Source organism: Tenrec ecaudatus, chromosome 12 (assembly GCF_050624435.1).
Source record: "Tenrec ecaudatus isolate mTenEca1 chromosome 12, mTenEca1.hap1, whole genome shotgun sequence".
NCBI classification, from domain to species: domain Eukaryota; kingdom Metazoa; phylum Chordata; class Mammalia; order Afrosoricida; family Tenrecidae; genus Tenrec; species Tenrec ecaudatus.
This window is the reverse complement of record NC_134541.1, coordinates 84,038,247-84,055,870: the sequence shown is the minus strand read 5'-3', so window position 1 is coordinate 84,055,870 and position 17,624 is coordinate 84,038,247. Positions and strand designations below refer to the sequence as shown.

General features: G+C 42.3%; 1 pseudogene; it reads right to left on the bottom strand.

Annotated features, from left to right (window-relative positions):
• Nucleotides 1-1,217: 1,217 nt before the first annotated feature.
• On the bottom strand, nt 1,218-1,832 carry LOC142422740 (homeobox protein NANOG-like; annotated as a pseudogene).
• Nucleotides 1,833-17,624: the final 15,792 nt, after the last annotated feature.

The following is a 17,624-nucleotide window of genomic DNA, read 5'->3' as shown; positions in this document are numbered from 1 at the left end:
GTAAAATAAGTAGTCTTTTATTTGTTTGAACCAGTTTGGAAGTCAGCAGCCAAGTGTGGAATATCCAGACCATAATGAAGCAAAATACAAAATATAAATAATAAATAAGCTAGGAATTATTGTTAAAAACAGCAGAAGGGTAGAGGAAATCAATGAAGCTCCTTATAGCTTACCCTTCTCCCACCCCTACATTGTTCACTGAGATGACTCCCAATTTTGTAAATCACAAATTTTTTGTACTTTTAGTTCCTATACTTGAGGCTAGATGCTAAAGATAGTCAAGGTAGTATTACATATAGTTATTTATAGGCAGGGATATATTTTATTAAGCAGCCCAGAGCAACCAAGTTAAACCGTCAGGAGATTATTATTGAATCTTTAATTAAACAGCAGCCATAATCTTCACTCCAGGCCTTATACAATAAGAACAAGGAAAATCAGGCTATCAAGGTATGTCAGACTGGGTAAACTAAAGAACAAATTCAATGACATTCATACATAGGTAGGTATGAGAGAGTTTTATATGAAGAAGTAATTGCATATTAAGAAAACATTCCAGCACAGTTCAACTCAAGTCAGTAAGTCCAGTACTAGTTGATAAATCCTTCTTCAGACTCATGCAGTCACAAGCAATGATGCAGATTGCAAGAATATTACAGGTTGGTGGGTGCAGAGTTTTGTAGATCCAGTGGTGGTGGATGTGTCACAGGTCTCTGGCAGCAGTCAGGATCAGCCAGCAGGAAGGTGAAGGCAGGCAGAAAGGGGAAGTTTCCCAGGATACTCCTTAGGAGAAGGCCATGCTCACAGGAAGCACCACCAGACTGTGACCTACTTGACAGCTTGAATACCACTCCTACAATTTTATATACTTTCAGGTTTGACATGAAATTATGTACGACCATACAAGATAAGAGAGTTCTAAAACAAGAAGTCCTACAAAAAAGGAAGTACAAAAATGCAGCCACTGTCCAGATGGACATGGAGCAATATGTCTATCTTCACACATCTTCAAATTTGAAATTTGTATGGCCCCCACCTCACAGACTGAAGTTTGCTGGAAACGAGGCAGCAGGAATTCCTCTTGATAGTTCTAGAACCAGCTGTTACAGCTCTTACAGTTCCAGGATTAGTTATTTCAGGCTTGGGTGTACCACATCTGGCGAGTCCACACTAGGCTGCTGTTTCAGGTCTGATTGCTCCAAGCCCGACTGGTGGTGTCAGGTTGGACTTTTCCAGCTCTGATTGCTCCACATTGGAAGGTTTCCAGAAGGAAGACATCCTTGGTGGTAAGAAGCACAGAAGTCCAGGTATTCTCAGTAGGTGCAGAGACCTTCTTAGTTGCACAATGGTTCCTCTTTGACCTGTTGGTGGTTTTCTGCCATGTACTATATTTTATTCTCTGGTTCTGGAATCAGGTCTTAACCTGTTTGTAGCTAAGATTCCGGACTTTGGAAAATTTTTGCTTCTGTTGGAGGCTGAGGTATTTCTGTTTCTGAAATCGGTCTTTGTGTACGCACAGCCACGACGGAAAGAACACAGTTCTGATCTTCTTTTTCTTGCCCTGGCCCTTATTTTCCTTCTTCACTGGGCTCTTGTCTACAGAACCAGACAGTTGAACTTTGGGACTGGTGAAAGAAGCAGGGCTTTCCTGAACAAGTAGGTCCATGGAGGAAGAAAGAGGAGAGATGGCAGTGTCTGAATAGGGTGCCTCAACAGATGATATTTGCAAGAATGTACAAATTTCTTAAACTCCCAACATTGTAGGTATTGGTGAAGTCTGTAGAATTGGAAGCTTCAGGAAGGTTTTTGGGAGAAGCTACATCCACACACATGTTGCAAAATCCAAGGTCTCCTGGTGCAGAAAGGTAACCCTTACACGACTTCCCTATCTATGGTATATATTCAGCACTGGGGTCATATATATATGTCTGGTTCACCTTAGAGACATTATGGTCTTTTTTTTTTTAGCTAGAGAATATTATCAATATTCTCCCTGAGTCATACAGTAATTCTGCTGATTGGATCATTAATATAGCTAAAGGTATAGAATTTGAAAAGGAAATTATACAAGTATAGGCTAGCTATAAATCATAATAGATTGTTGACTGATACAAATTAAACCGATAAGTAACTGGACACTATTTAAACAAGCAATGGGAGTTGGTGCTAGGGCAAAACTTTCTATAATGTTCACATACAAAGGTATAATCATTTCTACCAGATTAATACATATCATAATAAAGCAAGGAGGGCATTAAAATAGTAAACATATGGTAGCCTTGAGCCTCATTCATTGAGCACCCTTAAATAAATCTCAACCAAAGTTCAATGACCACCAATTTATAACGTTGGGCTAGCCGTCATCTGCTTCACACTAGGAGAGTGATTCTCAACATTGTAATGCCGCGACCCTTTAATACAGTTCTTCATGCTGTGGTGACCCCTCTCGCCCCGCAACCATAACATTATTTTCATTGCTACTTCATAACTGTAATTTTGCTACCATTATGAATCGGGTGAGCCCTGAGAAAGGGTCTTCAACCCCCAAAGGGGTCGCAACCCACAGTTTGAGAACTGTTGCACTACTAAGAGTTCAGCCTTAAGTCCAAAGGTTACAGGTAAATTTGAGGTAAAGCCCAGTTCAATTAGTGGGATTTTCACATCCAATTATTCTGACATGGCCAATGTAGGATGATGTGTGCCTTAAAAAAGACAGGCTCTAAAATCTCACTAGTCTATAGCATACCACCTGGGTCCCTGTGGCCTGAATAGGAACTAGGTCAAAAGTGTCCAACTAGAAACATAGCAACAGGCATATCCTCTCCTTGGCTTCTACGTAGGTTTAATTAAACATTTTACAAGATGAGAAGTTGCTACTTCTTGTTTTTCTACCAATAGAAATGAACTCTGCATTTTCAGAGACATGCATGCTCCTCCTCTCCCGATCTTGACTTGAATTTCCAGTAAGTTTACCATATCTTTCTTGTAGGACTCTGATGGTTTTGAGTGACCTTAGCACAATTATGCATCCTCATCTTGAGAAATGACTCCAACGAAGGTGAGATCGCCTCTGTGAAAGTGATTTTTAAGATGCATATACAGAGGGGTGATGTATGGTTCATGGACACAAGGCAGGTCCTCTATTTTGTTGCTTGAGAGATTGTCATGAGGTGTTTCATGGTTTCATCGCAGTTTTGTTAGAGATGCATAATATCCCATTGTGTGTATGTACCAAAGGTTTTTTAAAAATCCATTCTTCTACTGCTGGGCATTAAGACTAGTTCTAGCTTCTTGGTATTGTGAACTGTGCTACAATGAACATGAAAAAGAAAATGTCTGTTCATGTTCTGCTTCGTATTCCTTTGGAGTGTCTGCCCAGCAAATGTATATCTGGATGTATAGTATTTCTCTTCCCAGTTGTTTTAGGTACAATGATGTTGCTTTCCATAATGGTTGTACATATTTACAAGTCTTCCAGCAATGTATAAGAATTACAACCTTGTGTAATAGCACAAACATGAAAACAACCAAAAACTCCAATTATGGAGGAATGGATAAACAAACTCTGGTACATCCATACTATGGAATATTTTTTTAAATCACTTTATAGAGAGCTCATAAAACTCTTGTAACAATCCATACATCAATTGAATCAGGCATGTTTATACATATGTTGCCTTCCTTCTTTTCTAGACCTTTACTTTCTATAGAGCGCTTGGTATCAGCTCTTCCCCCAACCCCACCATAACCCCCTGATAGATTGTACATTGTTATTATTTTAATCTCTCACACCGACTGCTGCCTCCCTTCCCCCATATTTTCTGTTGTTCTTCCCCCTATAGAAGGGTATATGGTTATGTGTCAATCATTGCAATCGGTTTCCCTTTTTTTCCTTCTTCTCCCCCACTTCCCCCTACCCTTCTGATATCACTATTCCCACTCCTGTTCCTGTATTCTGTGTGTCGTGAAATCTCATCCCTTTCTATGCCTGTATACATGTTCGGGTCTAGTCTGAATTGAGAAGCAGCACTGGGGTCATGGAAGTTGGGGGTGAGGAAGCCTCAAGGAACCAGAGGAATATAGTGTGCTTCATCGATGCTTTACTGCACCCTGGTGATTCATCCCTTCCCTGGGGCCCCTCAGTGGGGAGATTGCTCCACTGTCTACAGATGGGCTTTTGCCAGGGGAAGCCAGCCCCTAACACATCATCAAGGGTCCAGTAGGCTCAAATGTATAGCAATAATAAGTAAAGATTATAGTAAAGTTATAGAGAGCATCAGAGATAGAAGAGAAATATTGAAATACATGGAGTCAGACACATTTCATAGTAGCATGCTCACTTCAGCCCCGCTTGGTGGTCCACGTTGAGGGAGAGAGAGAGAATCTCTAATGTTAACTAAGACTTTTATATTCTCTGGGAACATGCAAGCCCTCTAATTACAGGTGAGGACCCACGTCACAGGAAGGGGTTGTGCTACATGTAATACAGTAATTGGAGGGGGTGATCTAGGGTATCCACGTAATAGAAAGAGGGGGGATTGAGGGTATACATGTGGCAAGATGGGAAGATCCTAGATTTTGGATGGCAACTTAACTTTGGATGTCACAGAGCCGGTTTGACTTGTTCCCTGGCTCAACTGATAGAGACCATTATCAATAGGGTGTGAATGCTTGGTCCCAAGTCTCAGGGAGAAATAGTTCATTGTCTCCAGCAGCAGAGAGGTGGAGGGAGGGGCTACCCTGTAGTCTCCTGACTAACTGCCCTCAGGGAGGATGTCTGTAAGCATCTGATCTCCCCCCACAGGCTTTGGATCTCTGCACCAGTCCCCCTTGTTCTCAACACTATGTTTTTGTTTGCTACGTGTCTGCTGATGCCTATTACCCGGTCCCTATGATTCTTCATGATCGCACCGGTGGTGTGCTTCTTCCATGTGGACTTGTTACTTCACTGCTGAATGGCAGCTTGTGTAACTTCAAGCCTTTAAAACCCCAGATGCTTTATCTTTTAGTAGCCGAGCACCATCTGACCTCTTCACCACATTTGTTTATGCACCACCTATTTTGTCTTCAGTGATTGTGTTAGGAGAGTGAACATCTCAGACTGCCAATTGGTTAGAACAAAGTGTTCTTGTATTGAAGGAGGGTATGAGCAGTGCCCCAAAGTCCATCACCTACCCCAGTGTATTGCTGTAAAAATATATGTACATGGGCAAATACTTCTATTTTTGTGGATTAATGTATTTAATATGTACACCACTATGTTTATACCTCTATCCATTGCTTTGCTTCCTTGTTTCTTCCTGTTTCCTTTTACCTTCCTCCTGCCCCATTATGATGTTCCCCTTATTTCCGCCTCTTGGTACCTCCTCTTAGCTAGGTTGCTGTTAATCCAACACCCCAAAACCTCCACCTCGGATCCCTATCTTCTCCCTGTTATTGACTTCAACACCCCAGTTTTTCCCCTGTAATGGCACAGCCAGCTCTCTGTCCCCTTCCCCCACCACCCTTATATCCCTGGTTTCCCCAGGACCGTTGGTACTGCTGCTCCCACCTCAGGGAGCATAGTGCGTTGGAAAGGATCTTCTGCAGGGTTGGGTGTCTTGCAACATATTCTTTAAGTTTTGCCTTGTCCTGGAAAACCCTTATCTCTTCTTCTAACTTTATAGTAGGTTAAAGGATTCTAGAGGAGGCATTTTTTCTTTCAGTTCCTGGAACATGTTCAACCATTCTCTCCTCCTCTTCATGATTTCTGTTGATAGGTCTGAACATATTCTTACCTGAGAGCCATTTATGTGACTGTCTTCCTTTGTCTTGCTGCTCTTAGAATTTTCTCTTTTCCCTCAAAGTTGGATACTTTAACTATTATATACCTTGATGAGTTCTTCCTAGAGTTTAGTCACTTGAAGTTTTATTCCAAAAAGTCCCTTGTTAGTTTAGCTGTGGACATCTTCACTGTGTCTTGTTCTGGTGGGCCAATAATTCAGATGTTGTTCCTCTTCATACCATCAGTCATTGATCTCAGGTTTTCTTCCACCTCTTTTATTATCTTGTCTTTCTCATTTTCTGAGGTCTGCCTGGTTGTCTTCAAGATCATTGATACAGTTCTCAGTCTCCTCTAGTCTGTTCGTGAGATCTGTGATCTGGTGTGCAGCTTCTGCTATTTCATCCATTAGCTCCTGTATTTTCCTTTGGTGCATGGACTTTGTTACCTCTATCACGGGCTTCATCCCCTCTATAAAGGACTTCCTCCCCTCTATCATTGCAACCTTAGTCTATGTAGCTTCCCTGTATCTCCTGTATTACTTCAAACAGCCTTCTGAAACTTCCTTTTTGTGGCAGATCCACGTGATATTCTTCTATGAGCGTCATGCGCTTTGTTTATGTGATTTGTCTCTCCTGTTTTCTTATTGGGAGTGATGCAGTATGCTGTTGTTTATGTGATGATTTTGAAGACCTTGGCACCATAATTTTAAGAAACTAAGAGGCCCTCCCGCTCTTTCACTGTGTGACTGGCAACAGTGCTTTCAAGGGCTGTCTGTGGCCTAGTATGGAGTTGGGTCAGGCACCAGTAGGCAGGTGCTGTGGTGACTTAGTGGTCAACAGTGATGAGAGGTTGCAAGCACTGGTTGGGACAGCTGTGGGGAACTCAATTTGACTGGTGGATAGCTCCGGTACAGTGGTAAGACTGTAGGGGGCCAATGGGCGTGTGGCGGAGCCATGTGGGTCTAAGGTGTGTGACTGGCATGAGCTGGGGGAGCTCCCAGACCCAGGTTGCTGGTCCCCTGTATTCCAGATCTAGGCTATATTTGAGGGAAGGATACACTCTGGGCCTGGGATGTATTCTCCCCTCTTCCAGTCGCTGCACGTGCCAGGAGCAGAAAAAAAATCCCTGAGCTGCGATAGACCCAGTCAAGGCTTATCTGAGGCTCTGGGGCTGTGCACTTGCTGGATGGGCTGGCAAGGACCCTGTCTGCAACTCCCATGGATTTGGGAAAGATGGTGAACAGTGGCCCTACCAGGACCTGGGCCACAACTCCCCGTTGCTCCAGGAGAGGCAGTCACACAGTGGACCTATAAAAACCAAGGCCACAACTTTGGGTGGCCCTGAAAGGCTCCTGTCCACATCTCTGCTTTCCCATGGCTCCAGTTTGGTGACAGGGGGTGGGCATGGAAGGCCCTGTTCTGCATCTCTGCGACCCCACTGCTCCAGGTGAGTTCCCATGCAGCGGGCTTGTAAGGCTCTGGTCCATGGCTCAGACTACCCGTAGATCAGGCTGAGGCAGTGCATGGTGGGCCTGCAAGGCCCCATTTTCACATCTATGCTTCCCTATGGCTCCACGTGCGGTGGCAGGCAGTGGGCATGCAAGGCCCTGGTCTGTGTCTCTTCTTCCCCACAGCTCCAGGCAAGTTCCCTTGAGGCGGACTTGTAAGCCTCTGATCCATGTCTCCATTTTCCCATGGCTCGAGGAACAACAGTGCGTGGTGGTCTGCAAAGCTCAGGTCTTAGGTTGGGTCTTTGACTTGGACTCCCCGAGGCTCGGGCAGAGGCAGGGTGCAGCGCAGTTCACTGCACTGAGAGATATAGGAGCTGCCAAAAGCTGCATGCAGGGGAAATGGTGGACTGCTCCCTGTGGATGGTGAGATGCCAGGCTACAATAAATTGAGGCCCCTGGAAGTGGCAGGGGCTGTACCCCATTGACAGGGCAGAAGTGTCTGCATGGGGTGTGGAGGTGAACCAGGCACTGGTGGTGGGTACAACCAGCCGCAGGCAATCAAACCTGCTGTGGGTTAGGCTCTGAGGTCCTGGGTGGCTGCCAGAATCGCTGCTAGCCCCGTGGAGGGAAGGGAACTGTCGGAGACAGACACAGCTTTCCCAGGTGGGAGCCGCCAGTGGAGAGCTGCTATTTGGTCAGGTCCGATCTTGGGAAGGTCTACATAATAGCCGTCCAGTTCCTCGGGCAGCAATGAGGCCAGGGGGTGGGTAGAGGGAGGTACTGGCTGGTGGTGAGGCGCACAAGGGTCGCACAGCTGGCGGGAAATCCCTGGTATATTGATCCAGATCTCCTGGGCTTGAAAAAAAGCAGATTCTGGACAGGGCTACCTCCTGGACAGGGAGGGCCCCTCACAGGGACCTTTATACTCACCAGAACACTTCCACTTGACTTCCCAGACACCACTCTCCGGAGCTCCCTGTATGGCCCGTTTACCTTGGTGCCATCTTGAAGCCTCTCCCATACTATGGAATATTATGCATCAATAAAAAACAATGAAAATACTCTTAAACACTGCACGACATGGGCAAGACATGGATAAAGCTAATTAATATTGTTAGCAAACTTAATCAATCTTACGACGATAAATATTTAATAACATTAATTTAATAAGAAAAAAACTTGGTTTTTACATCCTAAGAAGGATAGGATATTGAAGAGCAAGAGGAGGAGTTTGGGAAAATTTGATAGTTGTTATTGAAGACAGAATCATGATCTCACATTTCCTTATGCTCTCATCATGTTGTCTCTTGCATGAAGACACTTCCTCCTATGAAGCACTTAGACTTCCTAATTTGATTTTAGATGGCTGTTTATAAGGTGACCAGACGTCCCGCTTTTGGAGGGACAGTTTCACTTTTTAATTTTTCCTGCGTCCTGAGGCGTTTTTAAAAAGTCCTGATTTTTGGAAAGAATTCATGACAAGCTAGGGTAGACAGTTTTTGGCTGCCATGTGGCTATTTTGCCAGGATATGAGTTTTATCAGTGGTGTCCCGCTTTTCCAATGTTAAAATCTGGTCACCTTAATAGGCCTTCTAGATAATTTTGACATTAGAATTTTCATTTTACATTAGATCTGTTCCATGATCTCATTTCTTTACCATATTAGGTTTCTCTTTTGTTTTATTGGAGTACATCCTCACATACTTTTAGAAGAAAAGTATTGCATGGAAGGTATGATTTCTGAATCTTGATGTTAAAGTGTAAGCCGACCTGAATATCAGCCAGGGCACCTAATTTTACCACAAAATTGGCATAAAAACATGCTGAAAAACTCGGCTTACAGTCACGATGCAGTGTAGCAACGATGAAACACACAAGTTTCCTCTAGTTCTTAAATGCTTCTTCCCCTACCCACTATCATGATCCCAATTCTACACTGGTACAGACAGGAACTTGAAACCCAGGGAATTCAGCACAAATGTTCCCTTCAAAACCAATGGTGAGAGTCGCCATACCGGGAAGGTGGAGGGAAGGTGGGGTAGAAAGGGGGAATAGATTACAAGGGTCTACATATGAAATCCTCCCTGGGGGATGGACAACGGAAAAGTGGATGATGGGATATGTCCGAGAGTGTAAGATATGACAAAATAATAATAATTTATAAATTATCAAGGGTTTATGAGGGACGGGGGAGGGGAGGGAAGGGAAAATGAGGATCTGAAATCAAGTGCTCAAGTAGAAAGCAAATGTTTTTAGAATGATGAGGGCAACAAATGCACAAATTTGCTTGACACAATGGATGTATGTATGGATTGTTATAAGAGTTGTACAAGCCCCCAATAAAATGATTTTTAGAAAAACCAAACTCGGCTTATACACAAGTATATATGGTAGATTAATTCTACCCATGTATTATTTTAATGGTATAGTTTTATGTTCAGTAGAACATATTTGCTATCAGTATTATGAATGTTCATTTATAGATAATCTGGATTTTACTTGTTTTTCTTCTCTTGGATCTTTAAAATTAATTTTGTATTGCTATAGTTCTAAAATGTAATCAAGGATTATCTCCTTTTATAATCTCCATTGGGTTGAACACTTGATGGTTTAACATAACCTTTTTTGAGATTTAGAGAAAATTTGTATATATATTTTTCCAATTTCAACCCCACTATTTAAAATTTTTATTAGTGAGACATTGAACCTTTTGGCTTGTTTTGTGTCTTTGTTTCAGATGTTTACTGGTCTTAGCTTGTGAGCATATATTCTGAGAGATTTTCTTTACTTTTCTAAAAGATCATCTCTTCCCACACTTTTTTATTGATTATATTTTAATATTTAAATGAAATTTTTATTAGTTGAATAAAAATATAGTAACTTTTTATTGAATTAAAAGATATATGGTAACTTTTAAAGTTACCAAACTGTTGGTAAATTTAAAGTTTTAAATCAATTAAAATCTACCAATTAAAAAGAATTTTTGTCTTCTTTTTAAAGCGCTCTTTAAAGGTCATCTCTGTTTTCATATGTTTGCTTTTTAACTTTTTTTCTTTTGAAACTTTTTTCAGTTGGTTTTTCTTTTCATGCCTGAGTTTCTACATCTATGAGGTGTCTTTTCCTGGTATACTCTATAATCCTTGAACACAGGAGTTCAAATCCAGCCCTTCGTTCCCCAAATGTTTCCTGAGAACTGTTTCAGAAATTAAGTATGTGCCAATGAATAAAATACCAAAGTGCAGGTACTGGATAGCTTAATTTGCAGTAGGAAGGGTAGAAACAAACCAATTAATATATAAAACAATGTGAAGAAGTAGTAGGTGCTATGGAGAAAAAATATTGCTGGATAATGAATGAGCACCAGATTATGAGTATGTTTATTAATTCCTCATTCTATACCCAAAATTCTTTTCTTGGTTTCTGAGAGTATAGGATCCTTGTCCCCTTGGCCAGGGCATTCTTGACTGGGATTGTGCAGAAATTTAACAGCTGATACTTTGTCTTGAGATGAGTTACAAAGATTGCCTAGATCAGCACCATTTTATCATTATTCTTAGAGAATTTACAGATGAAGTACAAAGGTTATGATTATAATCATAGCCAGCTGAGCTCAGGTCTGCGAGCTTGGCATAGGACTAAGTTGATAGATCCTGGACATGTGTCCCTACAATAAATAGAAACCTGGGGTCACGATTAAATTTAGTTAAGGAAAATAAGGGAAAGGATGCTTTTCCACCATAAAATACAAAAGTATCTCCCTTATTTGTAGTACATGTATTTATACATACTGCCCCCCTCCAAAACCAAAATAGGAAAAAAGCTCCGCTGGGCAAAACTTTCATAATAATCATTTCCCCTGGTAGGTGAGCATGGAGCAACTCACTTTGCATTAGTGAACCCAGTGGCATCACCTTAGAAAGTTCTCTCTGGTTACAGTGATATTTTTTCATAAAAGCAGTTTCATTCAAACCTCAACTTTTTGTGATGGTTGATGTAAGAGAACAGCATGTGGTTCTGAAATTGATATTTCCTGCTTTGGAAAAATACTGCAGAAACTGTTGTGATGTTGAACATAGCTTACAAGGACAGCAGTATGGGGGGTGGGAACTCATGTATGAGTGGTTTTCTTATTTCAAAAAAGGTGAAATGTCAATTAATGACAAACTTCATTCGGGACATTTGTCAACTTCCTGAACGGATGGATGAAAGTGTCACCTTGTAAGGCATTTGGAGTTCATTCTACCAGGTCAGACTGTAAACCAAGCTTTCTATTTAGAGATTCTGAAGAGATAGTGTAACAGTGTGTGACAAAAGGCCTGATTTGTTGGCGACAGGGACTGGTTTTGCTACCAACCACAATGCACCTACTCAAGCAGCCACCCTGGTGTACCCATTTTTGACAGCATGCCTTTCTTGCCCTACACACCTTACTCACCTGACCTCTCTCCTTGTAATTTCTTTTTGTTTCAATGAATGAAGAGGGACATGAAAGAACAGCAATTTGATGGTGACATAGAAGAGGTAAAGAAAAAATGAGGGAGGTGCTATCAGCCAACCAAAGAGATGAGTTTGAAAAAACGTTTCAAAGAATGGAATCACAGATTTGACAAATGTATTAAGTGCAATGGAGAGTACTCTGAAGGTTATTTTTTTTAATTAAATGCATATCTTGGGAAGAAATTTCCTTTTTTTTTGCACCCTCTGTATAATCTTCTTTTCTTACCACAGACCCCAGTCACACTTAACCATAAAGCACGTGTCTGTGTGAGCTGAGGATTAGAACTCATGGGACAGTATTGCAGAGCCCTTCCCTTGGGTAAGGACCCAAATAAAGGTATTGTCTATCATGTCAGGTTTCTGTGGGACCACAAAACGCTGACTACAATCAGGCTCAGAGGAAGTGGGAGCCTGTGTTCTGTGTCTGTAACTCTCCATTCCCAGTGTAATCATGGGAGGCCCAAATCCTAGCAGATATCAGAAACCACCATGTCTCAGACAAGAAGGTAGATATTGGCCTTTAATCTGTCTTTCCATGATGGATCTACAATCAGTGGCTTGCAGATACCGAAGGTTCAGTGAGGAGTCAATTAGAAAGAGGCACAGTGGACACAATCTTGGTATCTGTAGAATAATCTTGGCTCCAAACTAAAAACAAACAAACTAGTTCCTGGTAAGTCAACTCTGACTCATGGAGCAAAGCAAACATGGCCCTAACAGGTTTAACTACAAAATAAACTACAAGATAAAAATTAAGTTTATGTTACATGACTTCCCATGAAGTGTTGACTTGTCTGTAACGCTCTGAGAAATGAAAAGGCAGCAGTCTTTTAAAAAGAATCATATGCTTTACTAAATCCAATCCACCCTTCACTCGGAAGCAATACTAAGAATGAATCAGATTTTCAAACTAGCAATAAACTTTTTTTTTTCTCTAGCGGCAAAAAAGTACCAATTCTTGCATGTTATTATCTCTACAGACTTATCTAGATAAGATAGGCTGGACGAATAGTCTGGAGGAGAAAACAACGGAACCAATGGTTTTGGGGGGACACGGGAGAGGGGGGAGGAGGGGGCAGGGAGGTGGTCCTGACCAATCAAGGGAAAGGGGAGCAATAAGTGATCCAAAATCAGTAGCAAGGAGGGTGTGAGTGACCTGATAGGGATTCAGCAAGGGAAAGGAAACCGAGAGAAATTACTGAAACCCAAATGAAGGCTGAGCATGATAGTGGGACAAGAGGAACATAAAAGGAAATAGAGGAAAGAACTAGGTGACAAGGGTATTTATAGAGGTCCAAAGACTGGAATGTACATATGTAAATATATTTATATGAGTGTGGGGAAACAGATCTATGCGCATATATTTAGAGGTTTAGTATTAAGGCAGCAGATGGACATTTGGGCCTCCACTCAAGCACTTACTCAATGCAAGAACACTTTGTTCTAATAAATTGGCATTCCAGGATGCACACGTTCCCGACACGATTGCTGAAGAAAAATATGTGCATAAGCAAATGTGGTGAAGAAAACTGACAGTGCCCAGCTACCAAATGATATAGTGTCTGGGGTCTTAAAAGCTTGCAGATAAACAAGAGGCCATCTAGTTGAGAAGCATCAAAGCCCACATGGAAGAAGCACACCAGCTTGGCTGACCACGAGGTATAGAAGAGACCAGTTATCAGACATCAAAGAGCTAAAAACCATATTAGTGGGTACCCACCTTCCTGACACAACCACGGAAGAGAAACGTGTGCATAAGCAAATGTGGCAAAGAAAGCTGATGGTGCCCGGCTATCAAAAGAGATAGTGTCTCGGGTCTTAAAGGCTTGAAGATAAACAAGCGGCCATCTAGCTCAGAAGCAAAAAAGCCCACATGGAAGAAGCACACCAGCCAGTGCGATCACGAGGTGCCAAAGGGACCAGGTATAAGGCATCATGCAAAAAAAAAAAGAATATGTGTGTGTGTGTATGTATGTATGTATGTATATATATATATATATATATATATATATATATATATATATATATATTTATATATATACCACATTGAATGAAGGGGGAAGTGCAGAGTGGAGACCCAAGGCCCAAGTGTCGGCCACTGGAGATCCCCTCATAGAGGGGTTTAGGAGAGGAGATGGGTCAGTCAGGGTGCAAGTTAGTACCGACGAAGAGCACAGCTTTCCCCAGATCCTGGATGCTTCCTCCCCCCAACTACCATGATCCGAATTCTACCTTGCAGTGCTGGATAGGGCAGAGGTTGTACACTGGTACATATGAGGGCTGGAGGCACAGGGAATCCAGGGTGGATGATACCTTCAGGACCAAGGGTGTGAGGGGCGATGCTGGGAGAGTGGAGGGTGAGTGGGTTGGAAAGGGGGAACTGATTACAGGATCCACATGTGACCTCCTCCCTGGGAGAGGGACGGCAGAGAAGGGGGGGAAGGGAGACTCCGGAGAGAGCAAGATATGACAAAATAACGATGTATAAATTACCAAGGGCACATGAGGGAGGGGGGAGCGGGGAGGGAGGGGAAAAAAAAGAGGACCTGATGCAAAGGGCTTAAGTGGAGAGCAAATGCTTTGAGAATGATTGGGGCGGGGAATGTATGGATGTGCTTTATACAATTGATGTATGTATATGTATGGATTGTGATAAGAGTTGTATGAGTCCCTAATAAAATGTAAAAAAAGGAAAGGGAAAAAAAAAGAAAGAAAAGAAAATGATTAGGGCAAAGAATGTACAGATGTGCTTTATACAATTGATGTATGTATATGTATGGATTGTGATAAGAGTTGTATGAGCCCCTAATAAAACGTTTAAAAAAAAAAGATATAGCGTCTGGGGTCTTAAAGGCTTGAAGATAAACAAGTGGTTATGTAGCTCCGAAGCAAAAAAGCCCACATGGAAGAAGCAACCCAGCCTGTCTGACCACAATGTGCAGAAGGGACCAGTTATCAGACATCAAAGAGCTAAAAACCATATCAATGGGTGCCCACCTCCCTAATACGATCAATGAAGACAAATGTGTCCATAAACAAATGTGGTGAAGAAAGCTAATGGTGCCCAGCTATCAAAAGATATAGCGTCTGGGGTCTTAAAGGCTTGAAGATTATCAAGTGGCTATGTAGCTCTGAAGCAACAAAGCCCACATGGAAGAAACCCACCAGCCTGTGTGACCACGAGCTGTCAAAGGGATCAGGTATCAAGCATCAAGGAACAAAAAATCATATCATTGAAAATGTGGGGTAGTGCAGAGTGGAGACTCAAAGCCCAATGGTAGCCAACCGGACACCCCTTACTGAGGGGTTGTGGGGAGGAGATGAACCAGGCAGAGTGCAGGGTAGCAACAAAGAAACATATAACTTTCCTCTAGTCCTTAAATACTCCCCCCCCCGCCCCCCATCACCCAATCATGATCCCAATTTTACCTTGCAAATCTGGCTAGACCAGAGGATGTTCATTGGTACAAATAGCAAATGGAAACAGGGAATCCAGGACAGGTGACTCCCCCAGAACCAGTGATGAGAGGCGCGATGCCTGGAGGGTGGAGAGAATGTAGAGTAGAAAGGGGGAACTGATTACAGGAATCTACGTATAGCCTCCTCCCTGGGGGAGGGACAGCAGAGAAGAAGGCAGGGGGAGACATCAGACAATGTAATATATGACAAAATACTACTAATAATAATATATGAATGATGAAGGGTTCATGAGGTAGGGGGAGTGGGGAGGGAGGGGGAAAATGAGCAGCAGATGTTAAGGGCTCAAGTAGAAGGCAAATTTTTTGAAAATCATGATGGCAACAAATATACATATGTTCTTGACACAATGGATGTATGTATGGATTGTGATAAGAATTGTACGAGCCCCCAATAAAATGATAAAAATGTATCAATTCTTTGTTAATATTATTTATTTTTGATATTTCCCCTAAAATTAAGTTAATTAAACTTTAAGTCAGAAGTGTAAAATTTTGGTTATATCAAATAAATTTATTATTAATGAGTTCCTCAAATATTGCTTTTTACATGTCTCTTAAAATAACCCTTTAAAATTAGGAAAAATGAACAAAATAAAGAAAAAATAAATGTAATATTCAGCAGACTTGTATATAGATATATCTTTTCTTAAAAAATATGAACTTATTATAATAAACATCCATTAACTCAATGTTGATATCTGTATTTAGGCCTCTATGTATGCCCTTTGCCTCCTACTTCTTTCCTCTTTTTCCTTTGGCTTTACTCTTGTCCCACTACTATGCTCAGCCTTCATTTGGGTTTCAGTAATTCCTCTCGATTACATTGCCCTTGATAACTCCCTACCAGTCCTCCCACCCCCTCATTGCCACTGGTTTTGAATCACTCATTGTTCCCTTGTCCCTGGGTTGGTTAACACCTCTTCCCTTCCCCCACCTCCCACACTCCCATGTCCCCCCAGAACCATAGGTCCTGTTGTTTTCTTCTCCACATTGTTTATCCAGCCTATCTTATCTAGATAGACCTGCAGAGATAATATGCACACAAAATCTCGACAGCGCCAAAGTGACATAGAAAAACAACACAATGATGGCAGCAGCAACAAAAACAACAAAAAGTCAATGACATACAAAATCTGCAAGAATAAAAAGAGAAGGAACAAAAAAGAGAAAGAAAAGTTTGTAAACATTTCAAGGTCTGTTTGTTGACTTGTAAGAGTGTTTTCCAGTCAAGTCTGATGGAGTGCCATGCCCTGGACCCAAAGTCCATTTTTGATATTCCCTCAGGACTTCCTTGTTCTGCTCCCCTGGCTGTTCTGTTGCATACCTTTAATGTTTTGCCTCGGTGTGGTGGGATCAGCTTGGTCACACGTCCCACACTGTGTGCCCAGTGTTGTCCCATGTAGGGCTATGGATCAGTGCGGGATGTCGCGTCTTGTAGTAGGGCGGGCCATATGGTCCTCTCTGCATTGGCTGCTCTGAGCGGGGCTATTGTCCTCTGAGCTTGGTGGCCAAGGTGTGCTCCACTCCCTTCCTCCCCCTTCATTTTCTTCTGCTTACATCTGGATATGGTAGATAGGTTCCTTTCCCTCACCAGAGGGTCTGTTGTCATTCTCCGTGGCACACCCTTCCATGGTGGGGGTCAGGCTGGTTCTGGTTGGGGCCGGCCCTATAGTCAAGTCAGTTTTCAATCCCCTATGAGAATCTTTAGGAGTCCTGATGGTGTAGTGGTTATGAGTTGGACTGTGATCTGCATGGTTAGTAATTTGAAGCCACCAGCAGCTCTGAGGAAGAAAGACTGGGCTTTTCACTCCTGCAAACAATTACGACAGTCTCAGAAACCCACAGGCAGGTCAATGTAAGTCAGACTTGACTCGACAGCAGTGAATTTGGTTTTGGTCATTTAATAAAGATGAAGACAGCACAAGAGCACAGACACATCATCTGAATGAGGGAAGCCATTCTCATGAGATCAAAATGGTGTTTGAGGATTCAAGGTGTGATGCCAGGTAAATGGGGCCTGGAACAGAGGAAACTGTTTCAAATTTGTTATTGGGGGCAGAATAATATATAACAGCTCCAGATGGGACTACAGAAGCAGGAATGGGATGATGATTGGGACACATACTTTGTTAGATAGAAAGACTTAAAAGATTGGTCCATATCCTTCAGACTAGTACAGCCAGGGCGAGACTGATGGGGTTTGCCTCATAACTCTGTGAGCCCTGAACCCTCCACAGTCAGTGACCTCCATCAAGGATGCACCCCAGCAAGCCCATGGGAAAGAGAATGTCCTTCCCTGGGCTAGCTGGAGAGGGGTGGAGGTAACCTACTTTCTAAGGCACTCTGCCCAAGGGCAAGATTATCTACAAGATGATCGGTCCTGAACCAATCTTGAAGTCCTTCTAGCAATGCATGTGTCCCAATGATGATTCTG